Here is a 20,353-nt window from a genome sequence, read left to right on the forward strand (position 1 = left end):
TCTTTAATTTGAACAACTCTCGCACACGGAGCGTTCACTTATCAGCTAAACGAATTCCACTTTACACGCGTCCGTTTCTTGTCTGTTAAACGACTCGTATCGACGGGAAGTCGACTGCCTTGAAACTGTTAAAACATTTTCGGTTTCCCGTGGCCGTCGAAGTGAAAGCGCAGATAAAGCGGACGAGTTCTGAACGCGTCGCCTTCAGGCGGGGACCAACTTCACAATAAAATGGGCCAATGAAAGGACTCCGGGAACCCGCGAGGAAAATCCTGCGTAACGTAAATCGGAAGTTACGGTTTAATTCGCCGCGCGGAGGACCGTTTTCAATGCACTCAGGTCGTCGTACTTTCAAATTGCTTGGCAAATTGCGTTACACATGGCGAAATCCGTTCGCATGCGACTAAATTAATTGCGAAATACGTCGCTTCTTTCTTCCGCTGTTTTATTACGTTATTCCATTAGCGATGCGGCTTGTATTGAAGCGAGCTTAACTCTGCTACAGTTTTTGCTTCTGTTTTGATCGAATAACGTTTTCGTTTTCCTTTTACCGTTGTTTTGCTCGTTCAATCGTTTTCAGTTTAGCCTGGACACGATTTTATTAAGGAAACACTAAATTTGAAAATTGTAAGAAGTTGTTACTAAATTATGTGTTCTTAGTTTTTTTTTTAAATTGTATTTTAGGTAGGGTTTAATAGGATTAAAATAGTTGAACCCGTTAAGTTGTTTTTTATGTGATATGTATATCGGACGTTGAAAAAAAAGATTAGAGAACAAATGGCAATACTTCTGACGAAAAGAAGTATAGATTATTTCACTATACGATCGACGTGTTAAATGTTTCAGTAGAAACGAATTTTGTATTGTGCTTTATGAAACATTCCTCTGTTAAATATTTGATTATTATGGAAACAATATTTATTTTCTTTTTTTTCTAAGTTATTTTCTTTTTTAATAAAATTGTTACAGAAATACTTCATGTACAAATATGTACTTGTTTGATTCAGTACACATTTATCCGGCAATTCATTTTTGTTTATATTTAAACCGTCAAATTTATAAACCAGTTCTCTGTTTACATTCAATATGTCGAAACGAGACCCAATTGCGACGTCGATCGCTCGTAAACATAAAAGTTGATTTTACACGGAAGACATTGATTTTACTACTATATTTTTAAGGTATAAATTCCCAGTCCCGTTTTTTATCGTCCCGTAAAAGCAAGAAGTTTCCAGGACAGTGGAATATAATAATAAACTACTGTATAGCGAATTCGCTTATGCGTCCACGAAACCAACGCTACTTTCCCAAAAATAGATGCTTCCAGTTCAACACACGTTCTTCGGCAATTTATACGATAACATTTCTCATACCGACACTGCAATAAAATGACCGCCGCTTTGAAATCCACGAAGCATGTACAGAAAGTTTCGTTAATAATATTTTTATGCGTCCAGTGCCGTTCTTGCGACAAATCCGAGTCTGATGTAAGTCTCGAAGAGGTATTTGCGAAATGTCTCGCGCATTTCTCCTCGAAAAGCACTAAAACGGTCGTCTCGAGTGGCTCGGAGCTAAAAAGTAGTCAGTGTTGTACGGCGCTCGGAAAGCCGAACAAGAAACGTAATTGCGGGATCATTTGTTTCAGTTCAGGGGAATCAGTGGAGTAGATTTAAAGTTTCGTGCAGGGACGACTTTCGTTTTTCGTTTTGAGTCCCGATGCCACGAGGTATTCAGCCGAGATTTTCGACTGCTCGATCCGTTCGTACGATCTCGAAGCCCCTCAGCTACGAGAATTGCGTGATCTTGATCGAACGCCTCCCAAGAACTTTCTCTTTAATCTTGAGAGATCGAACGGGAAAGTAGACCGAGAAAATCGTAACAGATCTATCCACCCTAACTTAATACAAAATTCGATCATCCTTCCCCAAAGAATCGTATCGAACGGTAACGGGAAGCTCGATCGAACGGAATTCGATCCGCCGCGAAGGAAACGTTGCAGAATTAAAAGAAGAATTATGCGAGTGCCCGACAATATATAATATATCGTACTTACGATGAAGAATTTTCGGTAAGTCGAGTGTCCTTCGAAACCTTGAAAGTCGAGGAGTTCTTCGGCTCGGCAAACTTTCGATGGTCCTGGAGCCCCTCGAACTTCTCGAAACTATAAGAACGCCGGAGATAAGTTTGAGCTTCGAGATGGAAGAGACGGGTATAAAAATGAATATCGGCCGGAGAGAAAAGAGGGTAAGTACCGCGTCCGGAAAAAAAGGTTTGAGAAAGGACTCGAGAGAACTTCGGTTTCGTTTCAATCATACATCTGGTTACAGAGATACGAAGAACGGAGGAAACGGGAAACATGAAACGAAGATACCGTGACTAATCAACAGACGGATGTTTATGTATTTACACGGAACTTCACGGCGCGATGTTGCACATGATACACGCAACACGAGAAACCATATAAATTCTACTGCTTTTTAAATTTACCAGGAAAAACGATTTTCCATGGAAATTCTATTTTCCCAATTATATCGAAAACAAATTCGAATTCGCACGAAGATCGAGAGTCCAATAAGGAAGAGTTGCCTCCGATCGATTTATCATTGCCTTAACGGAACCGATTAATCTTGCCGGGACGTTATCCGGGCGTTAATTATGTCCTGTTAATACGGGGCTGTCTCATTTCGTTTCGCGACGGAGGAGGGCCAATACTTGATCGCCGTCCCTAACGAAGTTTTAATTTTCACTTAGCTCCTCCGGCTTTGTGCCGCGCTCGGCCTCGCAATCACCGTTGACAATTTGACGCGCGGAAGCTCCGCGCGAAGGAAAAGGCGGGTCGGCAGACGGTTTTGTGCATAGGACGCCCGGAGGAGTCTTCAATTAGCGTGATTGAGGTGAGCCGAGTTGTATTTAGCGCGGACGTCGCCGTGCCGTTGAAAAGTTCCCGGACGAAATTGCGGCGGATCGAGCGGAGACGCACGAAAGCGGCTGGTCTACTACTTGATAATGAACGTCGGATCGATTTCTCGATGGTCTGGACAAGAGATGCCTGTCTAGGACCGTTCCACGCGGTTCTAACGATATATTCTTCTGGCCATCACGAGGATTCACGGGTAGAGAGACGTTCGCGGGAATATTCACGTTTTCCTCGAAATATCGCCTGCCTCGCCTCGCGCGGAACGGTCTTCCGTGTTCTGGTGATACGCTAGATGCTTTATGCGAGTCGGGAAACGCCTCTCAGTCGAGCTGCTTTCTGTGAATAGGGTAATGAATAGAAAAGTAAGACAGCTTGTGTTATGTCGCTTATAAAAATGTTATTGAGCCTCGTGAACGTTTGTTGATGTTCGTAATGATATTCTTTTAAAAAGTATTTAACGCAGATGGAAATCAAGATGTCAGAAATGTAAAGTAAAATGCATGGGAGTGGATATTATATTTGTAATTTCATTTTCTTTCATATGGCTTAAAATTTATCTCTTAACAAAATTTCGTTTTCGTTGTGTTATTATAAAAATTGAGTTTCAGGTGTGAACGAGGAGTTTTGTTGCTCACGAACGACTGCCGTGGTTTTTGACTTTTCAAATGTGAGAGGATTTAACTTTCTACCTTAAATATTTGTTCCGCGGGCGTTCTTACTATGCGGACTGTACATCGTGATCTCGCATTGCACTTTTTAAATTGTTTCCCGGAGACTGCACCTCTTTCGCAATATCTTATTCAGCGCTCGTTAACGCACATCAATTTCCGGAGAATATCATTAAAAGTTCGATGTAAATAGGGAAAGCGGATAGCCCCGGGTTAGGTTTAAACGAACCATTCTTCGCGATGGAGGGTGCAGCGGTAATCGAAATTTGGATTTTAATAGGACAGACCGATAGTGTGTTATACTCTCCTACTTTTGTATGCGCAGATCGTGCACGCGGAACCGATCATTTCCGCGTTCACAATTCCCCGGATTTTCTTGGAATTTGAATCCCCCGAACTGGGAATTAAATTGAAAACGAGAAAAAAACATATTTAATATTCTCACGTGGAGTTATATCGATTGATAAGCGCAATAAAATTCAACTGAAAGAGACGATCTGTTACGAATAAAATTGAGAGCATTGAAATCTGCACTTGCGATATCCTCGGAGATAAAAATTCATATACAGACAGTTTTCATTAAAATCGATAAAAGTTACTATATTCGAAGCTATGTATCTTCTAAACAATTTCGAAATCAGCGAAACGATGACTTAAGGATACCATATTTTCGGACAAATTACGATGTATTAGGTCATGTCATCAGTTATGTCGTTATTTTAATGTTAACTTCTAGTGTAACAAATTAATGCTTACATTTTTTTAATCCTCTGTGTAATGACCTTGCTTGAGTATAAACTTTTTCCATTTTTCAATTAATTTTCCAATGACATTTTCACAAATGGGATTAAAAAGTATGTTACGAAGTACGATATGAAACCACATTACTTATGGGATAATCTAATAGTGTAACAGTTTCAATTAAATTCCAAAAGTCATGCAGAGAAGAAATCGAGTGAACATGTTTACTGATGCACGGTTGTAACGAGGTAGATGAACTCACCTATTCGTCTTCCTGTGATGAAACTCGCACAGATTGGAACAGACAGCTTATCTAGCTGATTCGTCTTAACACACAGCATTTGAAAATCAAGGATTCCATCGTAAGATTATCAGACGGATGATGGTACACTGCTCAGGCACCCCGTTACAAGGAACTGGAATCCAAACTCCGTTTGATGTCTGCGCCTGAGGTCCAACCGCCTCTCCGTAAACTATTAATGAGGCTGCAACAGACAAGCCGGTTAATCGACGGCGGGGATTTTCTAATCAAACACAACACTGTTGGCAGGCCGGAGGAAATTAGTCATTAACGTAACGTAACACCTATGGTTCTCGAGCTGCCTAGCTCTCTCCCTAGCGAGCTAGATAAAAATCTAGTCCAAACCAAGAATCTTGGAACATTATAATACATAGTATGTACATCAGTGCTTCCTGTCATCGTACTTCTTTCATCGAATATCTCTTTTTCATTTAATTACAGTGACTATTACTTATTTTATATACTTATTATAAACAGGAAATTAAAACATAAAAATCTCTAATTTAGGACTTGGCATGATAAATTTTTATTACTACTTAATAATTGTAGTAGATATATACGATACTTTTGAAAATCATTTTTGCCAATTTTCTTTAATAATTCATTAATTGACAAACTGAATTTAAATAAGAAATAGAGAAAGCAATGAGAATAAAATAATAGTGTTTTTCTTTATTCTGAGAAGTATCCGAAAGTATTTTCAGATTTACGTACGCGAGGTGATTTTCTCGGTGTAATCGGGTAATTAAGATTCGGTTCCGGAGTGTTGGCGTAGGGACAAGGACAGATAAACGGATGACAGTGGATGGGAGATAAGGTAATGCCGTTGGCAGAAAAGCAAAAGTTCTCATCTAGGAGAGCCTGAGTGGAGCAGCAAGTGGTCGTATTCTCAGGGCTGGGGTAACTTCCAAAGGACCGGCGAAGTTCTTCGATCCGCCGAAACTCCGGAGGAGTTACTGGAGTGTCCTCTGGGTCAGCCTGTTACCAGCTCGTGGACTTTGTCGCAACACAATTTTCCCATGGAATTTTCGATGCGCATGATAACGCCGGTGTTTACCGTGACTTCGGAACGCGGCGCCGAATTCCGTTAGTTCGTCTCTATAAATGACAAACTCGTCGATTTTGCAATTTTAACGTAGTCCTCGGTACTCCTCGAATTTCGGAAGTCTCCGGTGTATTCATTCCCTCGTAGTTTACTTGAAAGCAGATTCAAGGAAAATTTCCTCACCCGGAGATTGAACACTAAAGCTACGAAACGCGTCGAAATGATTTCTTCTTTTTACAACGATTAAAGAGATAATAGATGTTTCTTTGAGAAATTATTCAAGAAATTGATTCAGTAGTATGCAAACTGAATTGTAAATCAAGTAAAGCTTCGATAAATGCATCCTTGGAGTTTCTATAGAGGAATCTCGAAAAGTGAGTTCAACTGTACGGTAGTTTTAGTGTTAACAGATTTCGATAGAACCAAACTTCCAAAGCACAAATACGTTCAATTATAAGCTCACTCAGATTATTACCGACTCGAGCAGAAATAACACCTTCTAAGTTCATACTAAAACTAAATTAATTCACAGCTTCCCTTAAATACGCAAACATCTCAATAATCACTCAACCGAAATTTACCTTTTTAGATTACATAACGCTAACCATTCAATCCTATCAAGATTATTTCATCAAGTAATTAGAATGCCCCAATATACATCCACAGAAAGGAACCTAACAAATTTTTCATTCTCACGTTCTGACCCGAAAACCTTTCACCCCGCATAAAGGGGTGAATCGGTCGTGCCTTAAAGTACGTTTCAGCCTCTTTCGAGGCGTTATTAAAACTACTCCCGTGCGCATACAGGTATCCGTCGAGCGTGGATTCGCCTACGATTCCAATTAAAATCGAGTGATCGTTAAGGGGTCTCGTCGAGCGAGCGCAGGTCATTAGAACAAGGTAAACCATCGAATTATGTTGCACCGTAAAATAACAGTGTCTACGAATTAAACCCCGAACACCGGCTCGGAGTCGTTCATACGCGGATGAGCCCGAAATACCGCGGTTCGGTTATGCGAGAGGGATCTCGCCAGTTCCCCTCGAGTTCCCAGCACATCCGATCAATTTTCGACATTAAATAGTCGCCGAGCATCGACGTCGGAGGTCTCCCGGCGCACTCCGCGCAGAAGTGTCTCTTCCGGAATCAAATTGTCGAGAATAGGCCGAAGCTCTTGACGATCTTACGGAAGTTCTCGAGCCACGATCATCGAACTTTCCACTCCCGCGGAACTTCGAACCCCTCGGTACCCTCAGCCTCTCGACCCTTAACCATTTCACCCTCGGTCGACGTTTCTCCCTCCCTCGCGCTCTCTGTCAGCCGTTCTCCACTTGTTCCGCGACACCGATACGCGCGCGGTATCTGCACGTAGGGTCGAACTTTCTTTCCGCGGAATTGAATCGCCATGGACTCGGCTGCGCCAGAACACCGCGCGGCCGAAACATCGGAAATTTGGAGATTTGCTCGGCGAAAACTTTCGGCTTATCTTTTGTGCTCGGCGAGGCGGGGGGCGAGCAAATTGAATTTCTGGGTGCATCGTTTTTCATGGGAGAATCTGGAGATTGAGCGGACATTAGTGCTTTTACGCGATTGAGTTGGGTTATCAAATGATTAATTCGCTTGGGATGCGGTTGAGATTGATTTGTTTAGAATGTTATTGAAATGAAAGCATAATATTAGTTGAAATCTTTATGTCGCCTTTTTCGTTCTTTTTCTGTGAATGTTATATTACTTGTAATAGATTACTTTGATATTAAACTGCATTTCAGACTTGAAATTCTGGAAGTTCGTACTGTTTATTGTTTACACTAGTACAACACGTGCAGGTCTGTCTATATACGCAAACAAACAAAAGCAAAAATTGCCAGGGGACTGTCGGTTATTCCGCTTTCACGACCGTTACATAAAAAATACTTGAATTTTTCGCTTCATACTATTTCAGCGGATAACCGCACTTTTCCAAAATAAAAAAAATGCTCGTAGTTGACGCTTTAGATTTTGCGCGGGTCTAAAAACATGTCGCCGTCCCTGTATATTTATTTTCGTTGCGTATTTTTCGTCATTGCACCTTGCAACGGAAATTCGATAAAAAGGGTACACATTAGTTTGCAAGGTTTAATACACACGTGTGAAAAATTGCTAGTATTTGCAGTTTCTTCCTCGACAGGCGAAATTTGTGGGTACAGTTTAGTGGCTCGACAAGTGAAATACTTTTTTACAAAAGGGCTTTTGTAAAAGCCCTTAAATCTACTCGGAAGATATAAATTATTCTAGGTTGGTCTAGGTCCGTTCTGTCGGTTAAGTATGTAAGTAGATCTGATTTGAATTTCTCGTACCAGCGCATTATCATTTAAGGTTCTACACGCGTGGATTATTTTTATTCCAGTTTCTTGACCCCGAATTCATCGATTTAAATCTACCCATCCCAGATTGTCCCTGTTCGCGTCCTTTTTTCTTGGGTGGCTTCAATTGGCTCGCATCCCAGGTTCTGGGCGGCTGTGGTTCGACACCTTCGGTCGTCGACGCGACCCGATGCACGTTTCTCGGCTACGAGTGGATCACATTCGATGCATAGAATGGTGTAACCCAACTTCAAGGTACTAGCTTGATCTGACTCGAATCTTTCGGATCTGGATTGGTCTGATTCGTCACCATCGATTTAAATTTGTCTGATTCGCTTTTCCTGCTTTTAGTAGTAAACGTGTAACGGAAAAGTCAGGTGTATAGATACTGATAACGAAAACATTGCGTTGTTAACGTTGTTCGTAATTTTATGAACAAAATTTCGTATGGTATCTTGATATCAAGAGAAATTAATACTTCCCATTTTTAAAAGTAGTAACCGTAAAAAGAATTATTATATTATACTATTTTAATTCGTAATTGTTATAGATATTGAGAAATGTGTTGATAAACTTTTATTCATTAGTTACTGATATTTTTGCAAATTTGCTGCGATAAGTAATTACGCGTAACCAATTTACCGTGGAACCGTGGCGAAAGTCAAGTGGCATCGATCCGGCTTTTTCCACGGTTCCAGCGATCGTTCACCTTCGAGCAATGCGTTTTTCTTGCACGTCGTCGGGTTCCGAAGAAACCGATTGATAGGAAGAACCAGTTAATATAAGGGCAATAATTAGAGCGTGTATCCACGTTGATTAATGATGCAGCGTGACCTAAGCAATTTCGGATGTCTTTTAGCTATATGTAGGGCACGTGGAAGACATAGTTAAATGATCCATCAAAAGTATTTTTTGAGCTTCTCGCGCCGAATGACGCACAAACAAATATTTTTCCGTTACACTTTCAGCGGACAAAAACTTTCTCGACCCGAAACGGCACGCCGTTTCGGAGGTATCTCCGATTTTCCCGAGCATTTCCGAAACGCTCTTTGCTCGGTACGACGCGATACAACTGAATTTCGTCGAGGTCGTCGCTTACTGGAGCATCCGAGGCGAATTCTCGACTCTCCTTCTCGACTCCTCTTCTTCGACGTATTCTCTTTTCACTTTATGACACGCGATCCCCGTTGATGTTTCAAACAATCCTTTCCTAAGTTGGTTGCGATTTTTTCTTTAGATTTCGCGAAACTCTGTCGCGAGTTTCGAAACTTTGCCGCTGCTCCGGGAAATCGGGCGACTTCTATAACGTTGGCGTGAGCACCGACTAAGGATTTGATGCGGATTTGATGCTTGCTTTGCGTCTTTCGTTATTTCGAAGCTTTTGACAGTGTTCCTTATAAAGCTGAATAAGAAACAGGATAGATCGGACATCTTTTGGGACCTCGTGTTTGGTAATCTGAAATACCGATTGCATAAAAAACAGATGTTTTAATATGTCTTCTACAATTAAAAGTGGCGAGTTTAAGAATTACATTAATATCGACGATTAATGTTGGCAAAATCTTTCCAAGTTAAAAATCCACATGCACGTATATATATATATCAGATCTCATGTGAGGATTGTTAATTGTTAGCTATTAAGTAGTTGATTACGTGTACATACGGACATTTTTTTTGTCAAGACTTAACAAAAAGCTATTAATTTAAAATAATATTTAATCACAACTGTATGACATCTAATACTCTAAATACCATTTGAACAATTTTTTCTCTAAGCTCCACGTTTAAAGCACTCGCCGAGGATCATCTTTAGATGGAATTTCCAAAACTCCGCGATATGGAATCCCATTCGATCCTACTTGAGCTCGAAATGAGTGTGTCAGTCCTAATTGAGTCTGAATCGGGTCCCTCGATCTTGGTCGCGACCAAATCGGGAATCGATCCAATTTAATTTTACTAGCACCGTATAATTCTGGTCGTAATTTCTAAGCACCGAATTGACAGAATTCGAATATTCCTCTTCTAATTGAACCATACAGAACACGCGAATAGAGTCTATGAATTTTAAAATCAGTTTTATAACGAGTCACTCGAGTTCCAGTCTTTCGATCGCCTATTGTTCTTTAGCGAAACACGATCGCAGTAGAGCAAAAACGATTCTCGGCGAAAATTGTTCCGTGGCGAGGGATTAATACCAGCTGTAACGCGTCTAATATCAGTCGAACACCGCTTCCCCCGCGAAATAACTTCTTTTCGTTGACGCGATGATGCGTGGCACTCCGGAGAATAGAACCGCGCGAAAGTGCATTGTGTTTCGGGCTCGGCTGCTCTTTTCGGCTTTGTGCGCTGGCACCAAAGCAATTCGCGGCTCCCGTTCATCCGTGCGGATTATTTTTCTCATTTTCGCGCGGCCCGGCGCGGAACGTTCCGAATCTTTCGTCTATTTTCGCTCTCGGCCGCTCGGAAGAACAGATTCATCCGACGTGCGCGCTCGAATTTCAGCCGCGGGGTGGAAAAAAATCCTTTCTGCCTGTAACGCGCTGGTTATCAGCAGCGCGCGCCATTGTTGAAGAAACGTAACATCCCGTAATCTCGTTGAGACCTCTTACATGTTACAAGGACGATCCGCCGGGCGTGTACGATGATAATCGCGACGCAAAAGCGAATACGTAATCGGCTAAGGTAATTCCTGATCCCCTGCTAACTCACTTCTCTTTCCCTTTGCACAGATTTCTCGCTGAAATTGCTTTTTCGCCTGTTTTTCCGTATATAACCTGACGGAACTCGAACGAATAGCGCGTGTATCTCCCTGTTCCGGGCACCACCGTGAGAGCAAATACGTGTATTGGAGGATGTTCAAAACTTTATTTCGAGATTCCCGCGACCCCCACGCCCCAACTCTGCCGAGTAAAAGTTTCTACACCTTGCCCTCGGTATCCTTTCTCTTTGCGGGAGACAATATTCCGGTGACGATCCCAAGAAAACGGCTCCTAGAGTCGTCATAAGAACCGCGGGCCGAGAGAGAACTTCGATTAAGATTCAGCCGTCGATCCCAGGGGGTAACATCGGGGGACAACGGGGAGTCAAGAACGACGGGATCGCGCCAGGAATTCATGTAATCCCGTTCTCTTTTTGCTTTTTCCTCTTGACAGCAATTCCCGGCCGGGTATCGCCCCGTTGTTTTCTCTTGAACCCCTTTCAATACGATCCTCGACGAACCCGATCATTCCCGTTTCTTATCTTCGCGGGCGTGACGAGCGCGCCAGCCGAGGAAAACAACGGGAACACGCCCGACGGTGTCGGGGTTGTTGTTCCTTGTGTTATCAAGCCCCCTGAGAACGCTTCGACGCGACGGTGTCGAAGCGAACGCGGTAGGGGCGAAACGTTCGCGCGCTACGGAACCACCAGAGGAACGGGGTTAGGGCGTTGAAGGTGGCTAGACCCTACGAAACGCTGACAGTGGGGTTCGCGCGGGGAGCGGAGTCTGGGGGTGATTAAGATTCGGCGGCTGATCTGCTGGGAAACGTTTGTGTTTGAGTGATACACTTGGTGGAAGGTGTTTTATATAAATGCTGGATGAGATTGGGGAAAGGATTATTTGTGAATGCGTTGAAGAGGGAGCAGGGCATTGGTTGTGTGAATATTGACAGTCGAACTGCTACAGTAGTAAATGTAACTAGACCTGACTGTTTTGTAATTGCTGAAATCAAGAAATCATTGTAACTTAGAAAGTTTCATGTCTCCTTATCATTTTTACCAAATATTACGAATCGTTCTCTAACAATACAGAACAGTACAATCGACAAGAAGTTACTTTTTTAAAGATAGCGATAATAAAATAATAAACGAACGATAAATGTTACCGATAGGTCTTCTTAGATCCACACATATAATTTACAAAAGTCTCAAACTAAATTTACATATCGTCTAACGCACCTCAACGACAGGTGTCCATCAGCGAACGCCTGCAAAACAGCACGATCGTCTCAAATGCATTACATCGCCGCGCACAATAAACCGCGACAGATTTCCTCCGGTCCGAGCAATCTTCGCGGTCACCGCCGAACCTGGGTCAGGGGGTGGTCGCAGGGGTCGGTTGCCATTGAAAAGAGCATCGGATGCCGACAGGTCCGACTCTTTTCGCGAACAAATAGTCAAGCTTCACGGGGGGCGATTCGCAGCCTCCGCTCGGCCGGAGCAAATGGAACGCACCAGAGGGCCTTTCCCGTAGGATCGATATGGTAGTGGGGAGTCGGAGGGCCGGGTGAGAGTGGGACGCCAGGAGGGAGCGCGCGGTTGGTGAAACGGGGCAGACGTGTTCGTAGGAACGAAAGAGGGAAACGAACGGATCGGTGGGAACCGGCGAAGAGGGTGAGAGGAGAGAGAGGGCGAACGGTGTGAAACGAGAGAAATAGAGGATCGGGTCGTGAGGGAATATTGGTGCAGAATCGTAGGAGAGATGAGGGCGCTACGGCGCGGCGCGGAGTGGCGCGGTGGTTTCTATGTCGCGACATCGTTGCTACGAGCGGCGTCGGCGTCGGCGTCGGCGTCGGCGTCGGCGTCGTCGTAGCCGTCCTCGTTGCCGGCGAAAAGCGGCACCAGACCGAACACGCAGCTGCCAAAGCCAGACTCCGCCGCTCGGTCCAGTTTGCCTTCCGCTCCCGTTTGGCGTAGTACCGCGTCGAGGCGGCCGTGACTCCACCACGCTCCCCGTAGCCGACCGCGATACCGGAAATATCGTGCCGCGTTCCGTTCTGTTCCGTTCCGTTCCACAACCATTCCGTTCTCCGTAAATGGATACCAAGGATAGATCTCGCCGATCGCGTGCTGGTGGATAATCTTTGTGAAACGGGCAACTCGCCGTAACGCGCGTTTTTGGGTGACCGTGTTCCGGACAGTTCAGAAGGAAGCACGAACATCGGAGGAGTCCTCGGTGCCACGGTGATCCCGCTCTCTTTCTCCCCCGCCCCCCAACCTCCCCCGTTTTTCCTGCGGGATTTTCGCGAGACACACGCACCTCACCTGGCTGACCTGATCGAGACAAAGGTACATGGTTTATACGCTTTCAATGTACCCGTGACTCGCGTTTGCTCGCAGTGTGCTGTGTGTTCGACGAACAGCAGTTCTGTGGTGACGTTTATTTTGCCCCGTGACACGTTTTCCGCCGGTCCCCCACCCCTACGTACGATGTTCCGGAGTCACTGAGCCGGAAACGCGGTAGGATCCCGAAGAGAAATCGTCGCGGGAACGTGTTGACGAATGAGAGGTTTCATTGCACGCATCCGGGTCGCGGGCCTGCGGTGTTCAGCCACTGGTTCGCTGCTTCTGAATTGTTTCTGTTTTTTCTGCGTCTACGGGGATCGCTTCGGATCAAGTCGTCTCTCGACCCCGGGAGATGCTTTTTTGCGTGAACGCCGCCGAGAGATATGGAGATTACACGCTTTTCGTATTATTGTGCGGGGAAGACAATTGAGAGGTTCTGAATGGAATGCTTCAGTGTTCCGTGGGTTTCCGGGACTAAATTAAATGGCATATTCCGGTTTGAACAAACTTTCCTCTTATTCGGGTATCGCAAGTCGCTGAAAGTCAGTATACTTTCCCTCGAAATCTTGAAGCATAAAGTAGTGTCGCGCGAATATTAACGATCCTGATGGATTATCCACAATTTCTGTTCATATTAATCGCTTCAAGTAAATGTAACGATGAAACGTTTCCTATCAAAATCCAAAGAATTACTTGACTTTTCATCCCGAGGCACTGCCGCTCCAAGAAAATACCCAGCCACTTGTGGATACACGACTAAATCTAACAGCAACAAACCCACGCGTCAGCGTGTAGTCAAGGTGGAACTGACAGAATCATTAATCGCGTTCGCATCGTACCCGCCACGCTAGTCGGGAAAACATTATGTTGACAGAAGCCTGGGGGGCGCATCGGGTTAAAAGCTTCCTTGTACCTAAGAAAGCTGTCGGGGGGTGGAGGAGGGGCAAACATTTATATCCCGGAGAGCAAACCCGCCGCGGGGTAAAATGATGAATGACGCGACTCTATTAACCGAACGCCGATACAACGGCACAGCGTGCGCCGTAGCCGAAACTGGACGAGCAAACCGTTGTAATTCTCGCAGGAAAACTGAAACCGAACCGTTCTGTTTCCGGATATTCTCGATAACTCGAGGTATCGATGGATTCGGCGTCGTCTTCGACACAGTTTCTCGATGCATCTTTATGAATAAATCACCTGGTGTATCCGGGAGAGTCGAAACCCATTAGTCCGCGCATTAAATAGTGGCGGAAGCGGAAAGGAATAGGATGTATTATCCGTTCTCATCGGGAGAGGCAAGCGATAAAAAGCGCGGCTCGCGGCGGGATACTGTGCAGATGATATATAAAATATACATATGTATACGTGTATGCCTGTGTACAAGCGGGTGCGCAAGTAGACGACTCGCAGAAGCCGAATTTACCGTTTTACAGGACCGCTTTGCATTCCAATGAATATTAATCGAATGCAATTATTAAACGCAAATTGGAACTCAAACAACCGCCGTTTCTGAGTCCCGATGCTTCCCTTCCCGTGGCTTTTACGGGATTGCCAGACACCCGTCCCTCTGTTCTCCGCCTACACGTACATACACAAACCGTCCTCCCCGGAAACTCGCTTTGGAAATCCGTTCGTGCGCCTCGCAAAGTACTCCGGGATCTCCTTCGCTCGCATCATCGGGATTTTCTAGATCGGATGGCAACCGTTCCTCGCGGGGAACACTCTCGCGCGCTTCTTTATGGCCCAGCTTCCATCTACGCGGCCTAAAACCTCGAGCCGGAAAAGAGAACCGGTTCGCGTTCCATTTAACCCTCGAAGAAAAGACGTTTTCGATGATTTTACAAACAGCGGTGTCTTAGGGTGCGTTTACAGCGAAACGATACCCGATCACAGAGGGGCGTTGAGAGGGAAGCGAGGAAATACGTACTTTTGCTTCGTAATGAAAGCGTTCAGATTGAAGTGACGCGTAATTTGGATAATTGACCAATGATAGAAGGGTTGTGAATTAGAATTCGCAGGGAAATGAAATTTCTTTGCTCTATTTTAAAGAGTTTAAGGATAATAATAGTTTTTCTTTAGAACTGTTCGTCGTATTACATATTTGAATTTTGGAATTTAGAATTTACAAATTTTCTAGAAGTTTAAGTGATTGAAACCTAATGACTGTTGCAGCTGTATTATTAGTGCGCCAGAATAGAAATTTCATGGCCGCTGCAAATATACCCATAGACTATGTTGCTTAGCAATTTGTCTAGATTTTTCTAGAGTATTGCTGCAAGATGCGTCGATGTCGTTATCAAGTCTAGTATAATTGATTTCCAATTTTTATTAACTGTAAATGAGAAACTAAATGAGACCTTTAAAATTCCGGATTAAAATAGACTCATTCACTGTAGTTCGAGAGTTAATCGTAGACATATCTGCCGAAAGAATTTGTTGAACCGATGTTTCAACTTCGTTCTAGAGATCCATTAGTACTCGTCCATCAATCTTCGCGGCTGCCAGCGAGTTTTCCAATCAACAAGTGACGATCGATGATTCGTGGATCACTGTTTCTCGCCGGTTTTGCGAGCTAGTTTGGTACTTAGTTTTTCTACTGTCGAGATTTCTCAATAGTTTATTAGGGGATTATTAATCAAGGCAAGAAGATAGACAGTGATATTAATTACAGATTTAGAATGTTAAAAATAAAGTGTTATATTGTTTTTGTAAATATGCAAAATGTTTAAAGCATTTTAAAGGCAGAGTAACGAACGAGGAATACACGTACCTACGTTAATTTTGCTTGAATCCTTGAAGAAACGTTGAAATAAGTATACAATATCTTTAAACATCTAATGAAGATATTTTTTTACTTTAGTAACCATTCTTTAAATTACACTGTATGTTCAAGAAAGGATCTTGACTGAGGTGATAAGTGCATTCATCCGTAAATTGTTCGACGTTATCGATTACCAGATGCTTTGGAACGCTTATTAAATGCATCACTATACAGTCTCCAACATAAAGTTGCGTCTAATTACTCTAACTTGGTTGCCGATAATACGCTGAAAGACTGCCACAGATTACTTAAAAGTATCGGGATCCGTTTTCAATTTATCGAACATCGATTTCCACTCTCAGCTTTGCTTAACACTTTAAGAATATCGGTCGATTATTGGCACCTGTCGCTATTGCTGCGATATTCGACAGTCGGCAACTTGTAATTTACGTGGTATTTTTAACTTAATCCTTAGCTAATCCGGGGCTGTAGAAAGCGCGATCAGATTAATCAGTCGATATCACTCGTGAATGGTATCTGTAAACTGTGGTTAATGACGTTGAAGGACGTATGCGTATCACTAACCTGTCCGCATAACACAAACTCACTAATCTGCTGATATGTTCATAAAAATATTTCAATTATTCTTCCGGATAATTTAAATTTCACATCCAAATTAAAATATCATTTAAAAATTGGGAATCCCCTGATTAAAAATTAATCATTTACTTTTACACGCGTTTCAACATATTTCCGGAGATTATGAAATTGAGAATAACACATTCATTAAGTTCATTCATTATTTTGATCTGAATTCCTATACATAATGTTTTAGCTCATTATTTTCTTCTCATTTTTCATTTTTTCGCGTTCGATTGAATAACATTCGTACTTCAATATCACTTATTACTTCATTCCCATTATTCCAATTTCTTTCATATTTAATATCATTATTACATTATTAAAACGTCCTACTTCCCTCGCGTTTCGAATTAACAATGCTCGTTTCACTCTGCGTCGTTATTCGCTAATTAAACTACATAATACTTACACAACGAAGACAAATACCGATAATAACGTTTAAACCGACGTTACAATTAACACAATCAACGTTACCTCGTAGCAAGAAGGCCGTGTACCTCAGCTAAACACTCGCCCCTTCCGCTTCCACCCTCTTTTTCATTGAAAAACGCCGTACTGCAGCATACGAATCGTACAAGTATGCACCTCACTCGCGAGCAAGTCAATCGAACACCGATCCCAGCCGATTTTACAACAATATTCGCTCAATCAGTGACAATCCAGCGGTCGGTGGCCCGAGTCGTTCTGTGTCAGTTGGATAGGGGGCCGGTGTGTTCGACTATCAATTTTGAAACGGAGCACCGCAACAATTTCGACGACACAGGCCCGACCTGAATCAAACGCGGCTTCGACAATGTGTTAATGAATTTCACGCGGGCTTCGTTGTGCCCGACGGCTTTCGAGGTGTCGGGGGATGCGCGCACGGCGTCGCGCAATTTCCAGCTGGAATGGAAATTGCCAGGTTCGCCCGCGAAAAAAAAGAGAGTGTCACCGATGCTTGCAGAGCCGATAGTAAGTAAGCGTCGAACGACGGGAATACGCGATAGACACCGGCCAGCCCCGGAAATTACAAACACGCGTTCGCGAAATTAGTTGCCGCGTTTAATCCACTAGTCCTCGTAGCTACAGCCGCCCCCTCGTATCGCGTGACTGGGGAAAGAGGAGCAGTGTACCGCCCGTTTCTTTGTACGCGTGTATTTATTCCGCGTCACTCGTGATATGAATATTCGAATTACCGAGCAGTTAAATTAAATAGTTTCCATGCTTTTTATTTTGATTAATTTTTATGCTTTCTGTTTTGATCAGTTTTCATGCTTTCTGTTTTGTGTAGTTTTTCATGCTTTTTGTTTTTACCAGTTTTTATGCGCTCTGTTTTGATTAGTTTTTGTGTTTTCTGGTTTTTGTATAGAAGCTACGACAGTGCAATCATAGAGACTTCGGTTGACTTCCTTACTAGTTCGGATGTGTGAAAAATCGATTTGTTGAAAACGTACAGATGAATCGTTAGTTCGCAATTACGTCTGATCTTGCGATTGACAAATTGATTAAGAAATCCGCCGTTATTAGCCGCAGAAGCTTAAGGAATTATTGATAACGGGTACGTAATGTGTTAAGTCATTTGCGGAGCTCTTTTTGGTTTCACCGTTTCAGCAATATCCGGCAAGCTGTCGTCTTAACTCCTACCATTTGCTCGATATCGGCCAGGGATCATTGGTTTTGGACGTGGTCGCAAGAACCATGGTTAAGGGAGTGAACATTTTATCCATCTTTATTGCTCAATTTCGAGTGGACGTTTTTCAGCTGGACGATATAGACCGACTTGTTCTTGCCTCTTGTTGTCTTTTCTGCACGTACAGAGATGTCTCCGGCGGTACATGCGAAAAAGAGATGTTTCTACATGAAAAAGTAACTCGAAAACGAACAGTAAAATTTGTTCATTTAGTACTTCGTTTTCAGGAAAATAGAGTTCGGAAATTACATTCATACACACAGCCGTTTATGACTAAACGTAAGTATACATAGTTTCACTGATCTTTCAACATTCATTTATTTGGAAACGAAGTCTCGTACAAAAAAATGTCTCCCTAGATTTTCGATTTATTATTACATGTATTCACTATAATCTTCTTTCTGATTATTCAACCCCTTCTTTCTGAAATTAATAACGCAAATGTTAATGAAAAAAAATTGATGTTTAGGTCTTGTACCAGCATCAACGTATTCACATTATTTACCTGTATCTTAACAATTAATGCACTCATTTAACGACAGTAACACAACGTCGAGTCTCTATCACATTGGTAGCAACTAAACTGTGTTACAGCTTACGCCACAATCGCACGATTACATTTGAAAACATAGAAATATACCTGTTGGAACTCCGCTGCCCCACGATAAGCCGAATTCTCGTGAACCGAATGGAATTCAGCGGCGGTCAGTTCGCGGCGCGTTGCAGTTTTAAAGCTAGTTTAGATCCTCTAAACCCGCATCACGTCGCCGTTTATATCGACCGGTCGAATGAATGTCTCCGTGTTAAATCCTTCGATAATTAAACGTTCGCCGGGGTACGGAACGAGTGGTTTAAGCATCGTCCAATCCCATAACTCCGCGCAACATATCGATTTTCCGTCTCATGGGCTGTGGGATCCACAATCCTTCCTTCCTTCCTTCCTTCCTTCCTCCCTCACTTCCTTCCTTCCTTCCTTCCTTCCTTCCTTCCTTCCTTCCTTCCTTCCTTGCTTCCTTACTTCCTTGCTTCCTTGCTTCCTTGCCTCCTTCCTTCCTTCCTTCCCGCGATCCTTTAGCTCCTGCAAATTATCTCGCGACGCGACGCGGTGTTACGTGGGCCGCAAGCAAACAGTTTCAATTGCATGGGAACCGCTCGCAACTGGAAAGTATTTTCCAGTTCAAGTGGCCGTAACGAGCCAAGTCAGGATTTTTGGTCGGATCGTTCGTCGTTTCAACTGGCCGGCAAAGGAAGCGGCGCGATGTCAGCGGAAAATAAACTTCCCCCGGTTTCGAAATCGCACTCGATGCGTGCAGCGGCGACTTCAGCTAACCCCCCTTTTGCGACAGCGACCGTGCGCACGCGAGCGAGCGGCCGCCGCCGAAAGAGCTTAATTGAATTTCTCTTAATTAACTGCCTTCGCGGCGCTACGATAATTGCGACGCACGAACTCCCCCATTACCGTAATTGTGGGTCTAATTAATGTAGTCCGGGTGTTCCGTGCGCAGACCCTAGTCCCCGGGAGCGGATTAAATTTTTGACGGACCGTTTCGGCGCCACGCGGCGGGCTTTTGTTGCGTGATTCGATGCTTGAGTCGCTTTTAGGGGAGCACGGTTTCTTCTCGGATCCGGCGAGCTTCTTTTGTCTCTTTGACGCGACTTCTAGGCTGGTTTAGATAGTTCTCTTTTAGCGAGGTGCTTTGACCTCGGAAAGCAGAATGGTCTATCTTTTACGTTAATTTTTCAAGATTAGTTTCAGTGTTATGACGAACCTGATAAGCATTTTGCGATGTTGGTCGGTTATTTTGAAGAGGCGGAAACAGTCATTAAACTTATGGCTGAAGGAATGTTTTTAAGTCGAAAAGCGAGGGGACAAGAAGATGAAATATGTTTGCGCGTGTAAACAACTTTATCACCGACACACGGTCACTGGTGTTCTGACACTGAAAGTACAGAGACAGAAAGAGAAAGAGAAATAAAGGGGGAAAGAAGAGAAAAAAAACAAAACAGAGTTCGATCGTATATTTCACGGGCCGAATGAAAACCTCCCGAAAGGAAGGAGGAGTCTAGCTGCACGGCACACTCGATATATACTTTCACGAGAGAACGAATAGAGGAACCATCGTTCGACGAGAGTCTAGTACGAAATGGACGATTACACCGCTCGGTGTATAGTCGACGCGGAACGAGAGATTTATGGGACCGCAGGAATTGTGCGGCACGTAACGG

The 20,353-nt window shown here is 43.5% G+C and overlaps 2 protein-coding genes across 6 annotated transcripts in view; one reads left to right on the forward strand and one right to left on the reverse strand.

Moving 5' to 3' along the window:
* LOC116429154 (glutamate receptor ionotropic, kainate 2) overlaps nt 1–4,781 on the reverse strand; it is a 126,575-nt gene extending 121,794 nt beyond the window's left edge. The window contains exons 1-2 of the mRNA XM_076374513.1: nt 4,589–4,781; nt 2,054–2,161 (exon numbers count right to left, since the gene is read on the reverse strand). The gene's annotated coding sequence lies outside the window, so the exon portion shown is untranslated. The remainder of the gene's footprint in view (nt 1–2,053; nt 2,162–4,588) is intronic.
* Nucleotides 4,782–12,628: 7,847 nt separating this feature from the next.
* The window catches only part of KaiR1D (Kainate-type ionotropic glutamate receptor subunit 1D), a 312,990-nt gene continuing 305,265 nt past the window's right edge, over nt 12,629–20,353 (forward strand). For all 5 annotated transcript variants that reach the window (XR_012998106.1, XM_031971502.2, XM_076365256.1 and 2 more), the window contains exon 1: nt 12,629–13,058. The gene's annotated coding sequence lies outside the window, so the exon portion shown is untranslated. The remainder of the gene's footprint in view (nt 13,059–20,353) is intronic.

This window comes from Nomia melanderi, chromosome 2 (genome assembly GCF_051020985.1).
Source record: "Nomia melanderi isolate GNS246 chromosome 2, iyNomMela1, whole genome shotgun sequence".
NCBI lineage: Eukaryota > Metazoa > Arthropoda > Insecta > Hymenoptera > Halictidae > Nomia > Nomia melanderi.